Source organism: Panthera uncia, chromosome B4, assembly GCF_023721935.1.
Source record: "Panthera uncia isolate 11264 chromosome B4, Puncia_PCG_1.0, whole genome shotgun sequence".
NCBI lineage: Eukaryota > Metazoa > Chordata > Mammalia > Carnivora > Felidae > Panthera > Panthera uncia.
Window position 1 is genome coordinate 24,678,027 of NC_064809.1, and position 13,830 is coordinate 24,691,856.

Here is a 13,830-nt window from a genome sequence, read left to right on the forward strand (position 1 = left end):
CAAGAAGGACGAAATGGCCTCTTGATCTTGATTAAATCTCCCTACGTAGCTCTCAGGCTAAAAGAATATGGTATTGGGAACACAAAAAATAGACATGCTGGAGGGAAAGATGTTCAGAAGGTAAAGAGGGTCCGCTAGCATGGCATGGGAAGTGGGGACAAAAGAGTAGAATTGAAACTCCCCATCAGCCTATGAGTCTCCAAAACTAGGTTAAGTCACCACCACCACCATCATCATCAACAACAATAGCTACAGAATGAGGCACTTTGCCCCACACAGGAAACATGAAAAACACAATGTGTGCTCAAGGCCTTCTTCTGTTTCTATGGCCTTTGGAAAGCTGTCTTTTGCTGCCTGCAGTCCTCTCCCTTTGTTTTACCTCCCCCAGCTCAAAAGGTATTTTTTTTTTTTTCTCTGCAATGCTCAAGGCTAGTTGGGTCAGACAGCATAATTTCCAGATTTGGGCTCTAAGAGAGTCATGGGACTTGAGAATAAGAGCATCAACATAATCATAATACAGTGTGACCAGGATAAAATTCACCAAGGAAGATATGGTCAACAGAAAATGATTAAATGTCCATGGAGATGAGGCAGCTGAACTCCTATGTCCTTTAGGAAGGAAAAAGAATTGGGAAAGCCTGTTAGTGCATCCTGAGTCAGGCCTCAGGTCGCTGTGAGCTCTTTTGCATAACCCTTGCTAGAGACCCAGGAAGTTAAAAAAGAAAGAAGGCAAGTAAACAAAACAAAAACATAAATGACAAGGTTGTTATGAAGAATAAATGAGATGTTATGTGTCTGGCCCCAAACAGAACAACAAACATTAGTCTCTTTCTTTGATCTTTCACTTATCCTTTGGGGACATAGCTGGGTCTGTGAGCAGATGGATGGTCTCCATCTGGATCTACTGGTCCCTACTAGGTTGCCCTGGATGGTTAGCTATATTTCTGCTGCTTTTGATATTTTGAATTATAAAATTACTTATGTAATTGGAGGCAAAGAATGACAAGTTTTAATTCATGGAACTCCAATAATCTTAGTTTACAGGTCACTTTCTATGTGCTAGGCACTATTCTAAACACTTTGTGTCTTAGCTTATTTAGTATTAGTGACTTTCTATGTGCACAGTATGTCTCTGTTATGTCCGCTAAGTCATTCTTTGTTTCATACTATTATCTGTAAATCTTTACTCAGGAATGACAGAGACAAGGCACTACTAAAACAGAGAACAAGTCAAGGCCTTTGTTTAGGAGGAGGGAAGCCAGCAACATTGGATATTTTACAGAGGAAAAAAAAAAAAATATCTAGGCCTTTGCTCAATTTTGCCCACAAATTGCAACAATTCTGTTGCCAAAGTGAAGCAATAGGTTATGGAGATATTTATTCAATGGAAAGACTTGGCAAAAGCAGAATAAGTTCCATGAAGCTTAAATAACATTAGGGAAATAACAAAACATAATTTAGAAAAGACCATGTAACTGATGCTCTGGCTTACAAACAAAGCAGTCTCACAGATTCAAAGGGGACCAGAGTCAGATTCCCTACCTGAATGGTCAACCCGAGAGTGATTGCTGCATAGATGACAAGAAGGAAGCCTGGGGCTATCAAATATGTAATGGGTTACAGAACCCAGAAATGCCCTAAATGAGTGGAGGAGCCTGCACGTGAAAGGGGAACATGTAATTCACTGTTAAGGTCCATGGAGAGCTTGCATTTAAGATGAAGAGTGAACTTGTATGTCCTGCAGCCCCATTTATGGCTGGATACTGCTGGCACTCCCTGGGGCTGCCTCCCTGAACTCATTCCACTGAGAAACAAGTTTACTACAGCCAACTGTGAAATTATAAAACTCTGCTTACTCTTGGGGTGTATGTGTTTTACAGTTTGGTGCCTATGAAAATACCTTTGAAGTGTAAAACATAGATTCCAATGTCTGTTTGGGTATTCTTAATTAGTTTCACAAATTTCAACAATATGCTCGCCTGTATTCAAAAGAACGCATCCTGTATTTTATTTCTCAGGCAGATGGGTATGTTTAATGTCATTAGGTATGGATTTAGGTTTTTCCCCATCAACAGTAGAAAAGTCTTCATTAAAAAGTAATGAACAGAAGAAAACATTTTGCTTTTCTATCAATAGCAATGCTAAAGCAGTGTGTAACAAAACTCAATGTCAAACATTTCAAACCAACAAGAAAGAGGTGACCACTACTTTTTTTTTTTTTTTTTTTTTTGGTGGGGGAGGAGTCTCTGTGTCCAGGGTGCTTTTGGTTTAAACATAAATTGGTATTAGGAGGACATGCTTTTCCTGTTGCTGTTATTGGTGAGTTGCCTGCTGTCACTAGGATGTTATGCATCCAAGAGCCACCTCCTTCAGAGCTGGGTGTTCTAGTTCCCAGAAGAACCAGCAACAGGAAGATAGCAAACAGGGGTCCTTTTACTCTGAAACATTTGTGCTTTTGTAGGAAAGCTTTTGTAGGACAATCAAGATCTGGTAGTTTGGGGAGACTGTTTTTCTATTCCTCATGTGGAGATGAAATCTGGGGAGATACCCCAGCTATTTTAGAGAACTGATATCATTTGAGGGGAACTCAGAAAATTTACAATCCACTCGTTATATTCAATAACTGTATTAAACGTGAAGATTTTTTTCTTATGCTAGCTCTTATCTGATTCAAGTATTTTGTGTCTTTTCAGCCAATAGTTAAGAGCAGTGGGTCTACTGACCCATCACCAGGGCTCAGGGGGCTCATGCCACTTCTGTCACTACAGACAGGTGGTCTCACAGGCTCGCCTCCAGCAGTGGCATCGAGGAACAATCTGACAGGAGAAGGATTCTGTAATGCTGCTGAAAAGAGAGAAATCTGAAGTCTGAGCCAGAGCAGACGTTTCACTGCTGTTAATTAACATGCACAGACTTAGGGTCTGACTGCCCCACATTCAGCTCAGCTGTATCTCTCACTCTGCAAGTAGCTTGGCTCGGCCTCTCCAAAGTCTGGGCTAAAACGCCTTTTTAGATTGTAAGGTTCCAAAAATCAGCTACGCTGTCAATTACCATAAAAGCAACTGGTTGGCAGGAACAACTTATTGAACCAGCCAAAAGAGCGTGTTTTAAGACCAAAAAAGAAAAGGAAAGAAAAAAAGAGGTGCGTAGTTAGGAAAATCTTGGATGCCGTAAAACCCAAACCATGTTAAAACTTAAAGTGGGGCTATCCTCAGTTTGGACATGTGTTTCCTTATAAAGTTACGTAGAGAAACAATTATATTGAAAACCACTTCTATTGCAATTCGAGATGTGTAAGCACCGAGCTCTGTGGGCAAAGTGTCCACTCAATTTTGATAAGTGCAATTTAGAAACGTATTAGTTCTGATATATATTCCTGAAGTAAAGAGTTATAGTCATAAAAAGAGACAAAAATATGGCCAAGTCTGTTTCTCTGAGATTTTTTTCCAAATGTAATCAATAAGCCCTAAAGTTAGGAATGTTTCAAAAATTCTGCAAATGTGAAGTAGTAACTCACACCACTGAAGTGTAAATAAAGAATATAAGGATTAAAAAAAATAAATAATCTAAAAATCATGCTTTATGTATTTCCCTAACTTAAAATGGAGACAGTCAGAGCTCCAGATGCTTGACAACTGTGTTCTTTCACACTGTGTCCGTTTTGGGGCTATTACTGCGAACAGCAGGTGTGGACAGCCAGGGTTTGATGTGTTTCTGATCTTGGACGTCCTGAGAGCCCCCGGGACGCCAGATCAGTTTCTGGAGTGATTTACATACTTGGAACAACTGAAGTAAAGAACGCGACCCTGGCGAACTGGGCAGACGGAAGACCTCTCTGAAGATTACAAACTACCGATGGCTCAAAATCTGCAGGACCTTACACCAAATGGACGGAGCGATCCTTGGGGCTCCCTGCTCCCACTTTCCATGGTCTCTATCTCTACTTCCCCCACATACTACTAGATCCAGGCAGGACCACACACACACCTACAGATTGGTTCCACTGTGACTCTATGCTTCTTTGCTTTTAAAATTAGCATTGATGGGGAACCTGGGTGGTTCGGTCGGTTGAGCATCCGACTTCAGCTTGGGTCATGATCTCGCAGTTGGTGAGTCCCAGCCCCGCGTCGCGTCGGGCTCTGTGCTGTCACCTGGGAGCCTGGAGCCTGCTTCGGATTCTGTGTGTGTCTCTCTCTCTGCCCCTCCCTTGCTTATACACTCTCTCTCTCAAAAATAAAACATTAAAATTTTTTTAAAATTAGCATATGCTGTTTTTCTCTAATAAGAAAGGAACACAGGTTCACTGCAGAAAATCTGGGGAAAAATATACAAGAGAGAAAAAAAGGAAATTTAGGGATAATGAATATAATATTTGTATATATGGCTTTCCAAGCAAGTTTATATACGTTTTTAAAAATGGGGTCATTCCGTACATGTTTGCTTTTTTTCACTGAACTTCTACTTTTGTCTTACACTTTGTTAATAAATAAGGTAATAATCTGCCATTTGGCTTTCCCTGATGTGGCAATGGTTTTTGTCTGTGAAATAGAAACAGATTGAAAGAATTCAAAATCCAGCTTCATCCAGTTTAAACTTGAATATTGACAGACCCCGATGTTACATGAAGGGGTTATCTTTAAAATAAAGTAAACAATTACTAACATTGATTGAATGCTTATTCAGATGCCAGGCACTATGCCAGGAGCTCTAAACCGTTATCTGCTGAAATGCTTACAATAACTTTGTGGAAGAACATCATGGCCCTTATTTACAAATGACACTGTAGCTTAGAGGGGTCCAGAAACTTACAAAGGACTCAGTTTGGCTGTGGGGGTGGTGAGTCTCAGCTCTACATCAGTTGACTCTGAAAGTCATGGTTTTTTTTTAACTCTTGCATTCAATTATTTGAGTGCTCTCTGTTGATAAAGCCACCTTCAAAGACCACAGCAAGATTTAATGCACTGTTTACATGGAAAGCCTGTGGAATGACAACCTATTAAAAATCTATTGGAGCACCTGGGTGGCTCAGTCAGTTAGACGTCTGACTCTTGACTTCAGCTCAGGTCATGATCTCATGGTTTGTGAACTCTAGCCCTGCATTGGGCCCTGTGCTGGCAGTGTGGAGCCTGCTTGGGATTCTCTCTCTCTCTTTCTCTCTGTCCCTCTCCCACTTGTTCTCTCTCTCTCTCTCTCTCTCTCTCTCTCTCAAAATAAGTAAAAATAAGCTTTAAAAAATCTATTAAGCACATTTTCTGTTCTTTTTGTTAGTATTTTAGTTAGTATTTTTGTTAACAATTTGTTAACTATTTGTTAACAAATAGTATTAACTATTTGTTAGTATTTTGGTTAGTATTTGCACAGAGGTGCAAAAAGAGACTTTTTTTCTGCCTATAATGTCATCTGTAACATAAAAAAAATCTGTCCAAATCACAGAGTAGGGACTCTAAGCTCTCTTGAGCTCTTCCCCATGCTTTAATTAGAGTGACATTTTAATAGATGTGATAACCTTATAACCACTCTTCTCTTGCCCAGAGTGAATTACTGCTAAATAACTCCTAGACAGCTGTGGCTGCATCACTTTTAGAGGAAATTTCTGTGGTTAGCCATTCTTTGGGGGTAGTTGGAGCTTCTGAATGAGTAATGATAAATCATTCTAAGTGATGTCTGCCCCAATAGGAAGGGAAAAAAAATACCCAACAACCCGTAACACTTATCTTTTGATGACTGAACTGCTTCTTCCAGTTCTACCACAACCAAAAGTGAGTTCTACTTGAACACTTCAGCATGACAGGACAAGATTGTAACTGAACTTGGGGAGGTACCACGGACATTGCTCATTGAGTTTTGAGAGCCTTGAGGTGGGGGAGTTTTGAAAGCTTTCTGAATAGTGAGAATTATAAAATGAAACCCACCCCATCTTCATGGGTAGAGTTAGTATTTTTTTTCCCCTTTTGCAATATGCTAGCTAAATTATTTATCCTGAGGCCTTAAAGAATGAGTGGCTTCCAAAATCATTTCAGAGTTTGAAGAAAAATCTTTTCCAAAAATTAAGCCAGTGTTTCCTCCAGCCATGACTTCTACCATCTGGCCCAAGATTCTTTTCCTTCCTGCTACCTCTCATGTGGGCTGGCCCCTCACTATGGCTAATGATGCCCAGATGTCCTGGATCCACAGGATCCCCACCTTCAGCTGCCTCTCTGTCAATGCATCATCTCCTCTAACTTCTGCCAGGAAATAAAAATTGGAAACCACACCCCTCTCTTCTGAACCAATCACGAAGAGCTCCCTGGTCAGGGTGTAGGTAAGTTGATATCTCAAAGCTTTCAGGATAAGATTATATTTCCATTAACAACAACAGAACATCTTTATTGTTTCCGTAGTACCCATGTCTGCGTGTAAACCTGTAAAAGTGTTGCTTGGCTCCTTATTGGTCAGGGAGTAGTAGCCTTGAGGGAGTTCCTTAGCTCCCTTTCTTACTGTGAAACAGGTATTCTGACCTCATTAGTCTAGGCTGGAGGACTAAAGGTGTAGGAAGTGGGATTTGTAACTTGAAAGTAACTTTTCAATAAGCAGAGTACCACCCAGTTATAATGTCTCAACTTCACTTTTAATCTTTTTCACTAAATATATTAAATATCCTTGATGCTAAGTTATTCTGCATATTCCTATCTGCTAAGATTGCTCCTCTGTGATCTCAAAGACTCCAGCTTCCCAAAGTCTAAAACATTCAGTCTGAAACTTCACTTTGAAGATTAGAATGCAGTCTATGGGGAGGAAATTGTTGGTGAATGACCAGAAAGGGGGTCTGGAAATGTTAAATATTCTCATTTCTATTCTTAGCTCATCGCTATTAACTACGAGGGTGGTCTGGTGTGAGGCATGGAGGCAGCTCAGGGCAGTGGTTGGAGCCCAGACCCTGGAACTAGAAGCAGGAGTTGCATCCCTGCTCTAACACTTACTATCTGTGTGACAGCTGGCCAGCTCCTTGACTTCTCTGTCTTCAACTTTGTCACCTATACAATGGGGCTAATAGTACTAGACTCATAAGCTTCTTATGAGGACCATATGAGTGAACATTTTCTGAAAGAGAAGGGAACCTGAGTATATATACCAAGCACTATATAAACCCTTGTAAAATAATAATAATAATAAAATTAACCTCCTTTCTGACTTTTTTACATCTAAGATATGGGGTTGAATGTAGTCACTAGGAAAATTAGTATGGCTCAGAGATTTAATAAGAAAACCATTATGTAGGGGCGCCTGGGTGGCTCACTTGGTTGAGTGTCTGACTCTTGATATTGGCTGAGGTCATTATCTCACGGTTCATGGGATCAAGCCCCACGTCAGGCTCTTTGCTGACAGCATGCAGCCTGCTTAGGATTTTTTTTTCTCCCTCTCTCTCTCTGCCCCTATACCCCACCCCACCCACTCCCACCCCCTGTACACATGCTATCTCTCTCAAAATAAATAAATTAATTAAAAAAAAAAGAAAACCATTATGGAAGAACAAAATACTTTAACTCTGGGCAAAGCCCATAGCTCAGATTCATGGATTAAGTGTGCAGAATCTATCATCTTCAAGGACAAAATGGCTTTTCTGATGTAGTTTTGTGCCAAACTAACACGACATGCCAAGATAAAGAATCCTGGAGCCACAAGAAAGAATAGCTACAAACTTTAAGTGTCTAATGGATTCTGTTACTCCATTTTCTCAAGGGAAATACTGGAGATGTTACCCAAAATGTTTCATCCATGAAAGCTAGGTTTCCAGCCAAAGTCTCAGAAGGTGACTTCCTAACGATGCATGAATAACTTCTGTGTGTGCCTGTGTGTTGCAAGGAGCATCAATTGTTTATAAAATCACTCCTTTTACATGCAAGTTGGGCTACTAGTTCTGAAAACTGAATGGACTTACCAATTCTTAGCTAAATCTTAATTTTGGTCCAAAGTTGATATCGATACTCATTCTCTAAATTCTACAATAGCACAAGAACTCTTTCTTCCGAGATCAATTTTATAGCTGCCACACTGTAGTTCTAGAAGGTTGACTTGTTTAATGAATATATAACTGCATAGTATTAGGTTATGAAGTATTAATATGTGTTTCTTCGGCAAAAAGAAATGGAAAATATGCATTTGTAATAATCTAGAAACTGGCTGGAGAGTGTGGCTCCATCTATGTATTTTTAAGCTCTTCAGTATCTCTGAAAAACCATCAGAAAGGATTTTTCCTTTGATATATGAACCGTAGTATATCTTTGAATTGGCTCACATTTTTGCCATGCTTTTCAAATTCCTCAAATTACCATCTCCAGAAATGGCACTGGAGACCAGGAGACCTTGCTGTTAAACCTGTCTGACTGCATTAACACCAGAAATGACACAGTAAAAGAGATGACGTTCACAAACTTCTTGGATCTTTCCAATGAGTAGCAAATGACAGCTTCTCTACTCACAGTTCATCTGCTGTATTTATTAATAGAAAAGAAACATATTTTAGACATAAGATGAACAGTATTACCAGCCCTTCTACTTTTCAAATACATTTCAATGTTCTTAATATACTTAAAATGTTAAAACTGTACTTGGCATGTCAGCGTTCTATGTTCACACATTTCTACATTTAAAGGTTCTGTGATTTTCTGCTTTTCATTTCAGAAACAGTCACTTAAAGTCTCAAGTGGGGTGGGGAGGGCTTTGAAATGAAGATTGGGAATATTTTTGCCAATGATATTGAAGGACATGAGAATTTAAAAAAGGAAGTAGATGTAGGGTGCATCGATGACTCAGTTGGTTAAGCATTGGACTTGCGCTCAGGTCATGATCTCGTGGTTTGTGAGTTCAAGCCCCATGTCAGGCTCTGTGCTGACAGCTCGGAGCCTGGAGCCTGCTTTGGATTCTGTGTCTCCCTCTCTCTCTGCCCCTCCCCTGCTCATGCTCATGCTCATGCTCTCTCTCTCTCTCTCTCTCAAAAATAAATAAACATTTAAAAAATTTTTAAAAATGGAAGTAGGCATAAGGGGGAGGTAAAATTCCTTCCTATGCTTTGGCTGTGGTTGGAGGTCTCAGAGTATTTATTCCCAGTCTAGAGGCCTTCTGATGATCCGTTTTGACCAAGAACATACCAAATACCCCGTGCCCCCCACTTTAAATCTTCCCAGAGGTATCCACTCTAGATTTTGTTCATGAATCTACATCCCAGAGCATATATTAAATTCCAGTGGAATACAGATCCCAATCCACTGTTATCACCTAAATTTAGAATTACAAGAGATTTCTAGGAAAAAAAGTGGGGGATAAATTGCTGAATATTAATAAGTTGATTTGTTTGGGGGGCAGGAAACAAATACATTTTATGGATCAAAACCCACCTTTTTGTACAATAATTTGTTGAAGCACAGGATGTGTCCTAGGACTATAGGAAAATAGCCGACTCATGAGGTATGTGACCTTGTGTAAATTATTTATGCACACTGCATCCAAATGTCTTCGTCTATAGCATGGGGATAATAGTAACACCTACTTCCCCCTGGGGTTGCTGTGAGGACTAAATGAGGTAGTGAGTGTTAAACTCTTGGAATGGTGCCTGACCCGAAGGAAAGTCTATGGCGTCACGATTCCTGAAGTGAAGAAGAGACACTTGTCAGTCATTCTTCACCAGGCACGGGGCTATGTCGAATTCCATGGAGAGGCTAAGCCCCATAAGGGGCTTCCACCACCACGTCCTTACCTCTAACACATATTCTCGAGATGGTGTAGAGCGTTGGAATACACAAGGGAACTTCTCCAAAGGGCAGGCTCCTGGATCCCATGTCTGAGATGATGATTCTGTAGGTCACAGGGATGCCAAGGCACGTGCCTTTGAACGAACTCTGCAGGTGTTCTAATGCAGATGGGAAGAGGGCTGCCACTGGAGAAAACTGCCCTGGAGCGTTAGAAGTGGCTAATTCCCAGCCACTGGAATTCCTGGGTTTTCACTCAAGTGTAGCAGCATGAGGCAGAATTTCTTTGGTAGTTTTCAAAAATCATTATGGATTCTTGGTGTTCCAACAAGGGTCAAATAACAAGGCTGTATTCAACAAACCAAGTTCTTGATTCTACCTTCATGTGAATAGGAAATATAATACTTTTGTTGGAGAATATTGTTCAGAAATGGGCACTCCAGCTTCAGAGATACTTTTTTACTATTTTTTGCTCAAAAAGAAATATAACACTAAAAATGACTTTTTAAAGATTTTTTATTCTTTTATTTTAAAGTAATCTCTACATTCAATGTGGGGCTCAAACTCACTAACCAAAGATCAAGAGTCACATGCTCCACTGAGTGAGCCAGCCAGGTGCCCCCCCAAAATGCCTTTTTTGGGGGGGATAAAACTTCACTTTACTTGCATTGCTTTCCCAGTTATTATAATTTTTAAATTTTTTTTAATGTTTATTTTTCAGGGAGACAGAGACAGAGTGTGAGCAGGGGAGGGGCAGAGAGAGACACACACACACAGAAATTGAAGCAAGCTCCAGGCTCTGAGCTGTCAGCACAGAGCCTGATGCGGTGCTTGAACTCTGTGAACCATGAGATCATGACCTGAGTGGAAGTCCGACGCTTAACCCACTGAGCCACCCAGGTGGCCCCCCAGTTATTATAATTTTTAATATGCTATGACATATAATTAAGGGACAGTAATTACAAATACAAACTTGAGAATAAAGAAACCCAAGATTTTCACTGTAATATATTACAGAATACTTCAGAAAAATCAAATCATCCTCTTCTAATTGGAACAGCGATGGTAACAATATACTGTTATAAGATCTGTGTTTTCTGTTTTGAAAATAAACATGTTGGCACAGCTCTATATTGCTGTGATGGTGGGGTCTTTTATTTTTGTAACTCTTTTATTTTTTTATCTTTCCTTTGGGAAAATAGGGTGACAGTTAGTAATCCGCATAGGGTCATCAAAAACTAATTATTCAACCTAACATAGAATTTTTTATTTCTAGGGTAGGATAATAAGCTTTTTTAAACTAAAGTAAACTTAGTTTCTGCTGCCTTTAGTAGAATATTTTATTCAGGCCTGTCTCAAAAAGAAAAGAGCATTGTTTTATTATACATCAACATAGTGATGAGGTTTTACAAACAGCTTTTGGCTATTTTTAATGTTATTTTTACAGCAACACTGAGATGTAGCTAGAGCTATATGATCTCTACACAGGAACACGGATAAGGGGTACAGAACCACCATGGAATAAGGATTAGGGGTACAGAACCACCATACACCAAGGTCAAAATCACTAAAATTGAATGCAGTGGTTACGATGTTGAGTACAGTTCCGAAGAAGGATTGAGAGGGTCCTGTCCTAGATTTTCTTTTGACAATGGCAGAATGCCAGGGCATCTGTGACCAAAGGACTGAAGAGAACCAGAGTGCTAATGGTGGTTGCCTCAAAGCTACCTAATGGTCCATGAGCAGGCTGAGAGCTCAGAATGACTCTTGGCTGGGTGTCTGTGGAAGGGTGAGCTGAGAATGTTCTTTCCCCAGAGTATGCAGACTCATTCTGTGTTGAGGTCACTACTGCCAAGGGCCTACCAAAATTAGACATAGCAAGTCTAAAATGATAAACTTCCACCATAGCCTTAAGAAACGTAGTATTCAGGGGCGCCTGGGTGGCTCAGTCAGTTGAGCATCCGACTTCGGCTCAGGTCATGATCTCCCAGGTCGTGGGTTTGAGCCCACATAGAGCTCTGTGCTGACAGCTCGGAGCCTGGAGCCTGCTTCGGATTCTGTGCCTCCCTCTCTCCCTGCCCCTAACCCACTCACATTCTGTCTCTGTCTCTCTCAAAAATAAATAAACATTAAAAAAAATTTTTTTAAAAGAAAAAGAAATGTAGTATTCAGGAGGGGTACTTCTATGAGCATTACAAGTATTAAAAAAAAGAAACGTAGTATTCAGGAGGGGTATTTCTATGAGCATTACAAGTATTAAAAATTACAAGTATTAAAAATATAGTACTTAAGCATGGAAACAAATCATAAAGAGAAAAGCAATCACCCTTAAGATCATACATAAAAAAACCCAAAAACCAGAGCTCAATGACTACCAGGAAAGGAGAACAAGTACAAAATACAAAAAAGTTCTCGAGAAGGCATTTCATAACAATTTAAATACAAAAGAATGGCATGATTTCATGACTTAAATATATTTAAATACAAGCAGCTACCATGATTATTGTCTTATAAATATCATGTGCTATTATAAGTCAGGCACCTTTAAAAATAAAAAAGTGAAGATTTATTTTAGTCATTAAAAATTATTGATTTAGAGAAAGGAACGATGAACCTAATGCTTTTTCCAGATTAAAAGTAATCCTCTGCTATTCTTTATATTTTCTACCCCTTCCCATATTTTTTGGACTTTAGAGAGATATGTAGTATTTTAACAAATAATACAAGCCAATTTTTAAAAGTTTATTCATTTAGTTTGAGAGAGAAAGAGAGAGAGAGAGAGGAAGAGAGAGAGGGAGAGAGAGAGACAGTGCATGTGAGTGGGGGAGGGTCAGAAAGAGAGGGAGAAAGAGAATCCCAAGTAGGCTCTGTGGGGGGCGCAATCCCATAAACCGTGAGATCATGACCTGAGACAAAATAAAGAGTTGTATGCTCAACCAACTGAGCCACCCAGGTCCTCCTAGACCAATTTTAAACAAAAGAGAGATAGAAGGGAAAGGCAGAAAGTTGTGCAAAGAATAAAAGAAAGCAAAAGTTACATTTCCAGAACAAACTTGACCCACTTACCTACTCTTTTGTTTCTGGTGATAGAATACACTAAACATTCTTAAAAACAATTTAAAAATGAAATTATTCAATTATAAATTTTGTCCAGACACCCAGAAATAGATGGTGAATAAGAAATGAGAAAAAGATAGTCATTATTGCCTTGAATCAAAGTATTGTATAAAAGAGCCTGGCTCTCATACATAAGAGTAAACAAACTACATATTTTCATCATGAAAGCACACAAAAAAATTGCCCTTTTCTTTGGGGTGGAGGGAGACTAATAAGAGCCAGAAAAATCATACATTCCTTGTAAGATTCCCAAACTCTTGTAGGTATGTGGCCTTCTCCCCTCCCTAATAGGATTTGGTAGTTCTAGTCACTTTTCCACGCCCAGGAGGTAGAAGCAAGAGGGGCTGGTATTCAAGGGCAGACTAGTTTTGCACAAGAAACCAAGAACTGTGAAGTCCCCTGACCCTAGAAAAGTACCACAGCACCATTGTTCATGACATCTTCTGTTATTTCAGATGCACACCCAGTTAATTCCCTGCTTGAGTGCACCACTCTCTATTATGCATACAGGTTGCACGTGGGTCCAAAGCCAAGGTTGCTGAAGGCGTCTACTGAGCATTGGAGGAGAAACCATCCTTCCTAGGCCACCCACAATGGGAGCTGAACAAAAGTTACAAAACACACATGAAGAAGTGAGCCATTGTTTCAGGCCTCAGGGCAGCACTTAGTTACACAGACCTCAGTGTCAGATGAGAACAGGAGGTGAGAAGATGGAGTTGGCCAGTAAGGCATTTTAAAAAAAGTATTTCTCTTATTTTCCAAATTTGAAGTAGCTGTATATAGTTTCCAGTTGATTTTCAGCCTACTTCAGGAAGTTTATAAAAGCCATTCTATAAGATAGATAGTTTATTAGACAACATAATACATTGATTCTCACTTGGAAAAGAAGATGACCAAGAATACTCTCAAAGTGAAAGAAACAAGAAATTTGAGTTGACTTATAGGAGCTCATAGGAGAAGAAAGAGTAAAGAAATGAAAGATGAGCAG

At 39.7% G+C, this 13,830-nt stretch overlaps 1 protein-coding gene across 1 annotated transcript in view; it reads right to left on the reverse strand.

Annotated features, from left to right (window-relative positions):
• MKX (mohawk homeobox) overlaps positions 1–13,830 on the reverse strand; it is a 65,108-nt gene that overhangs the window by 3,403 nt on the left and 47,875 nt on the right. The gene's annotated exons all lie outside the window — the stretch shown is intronic.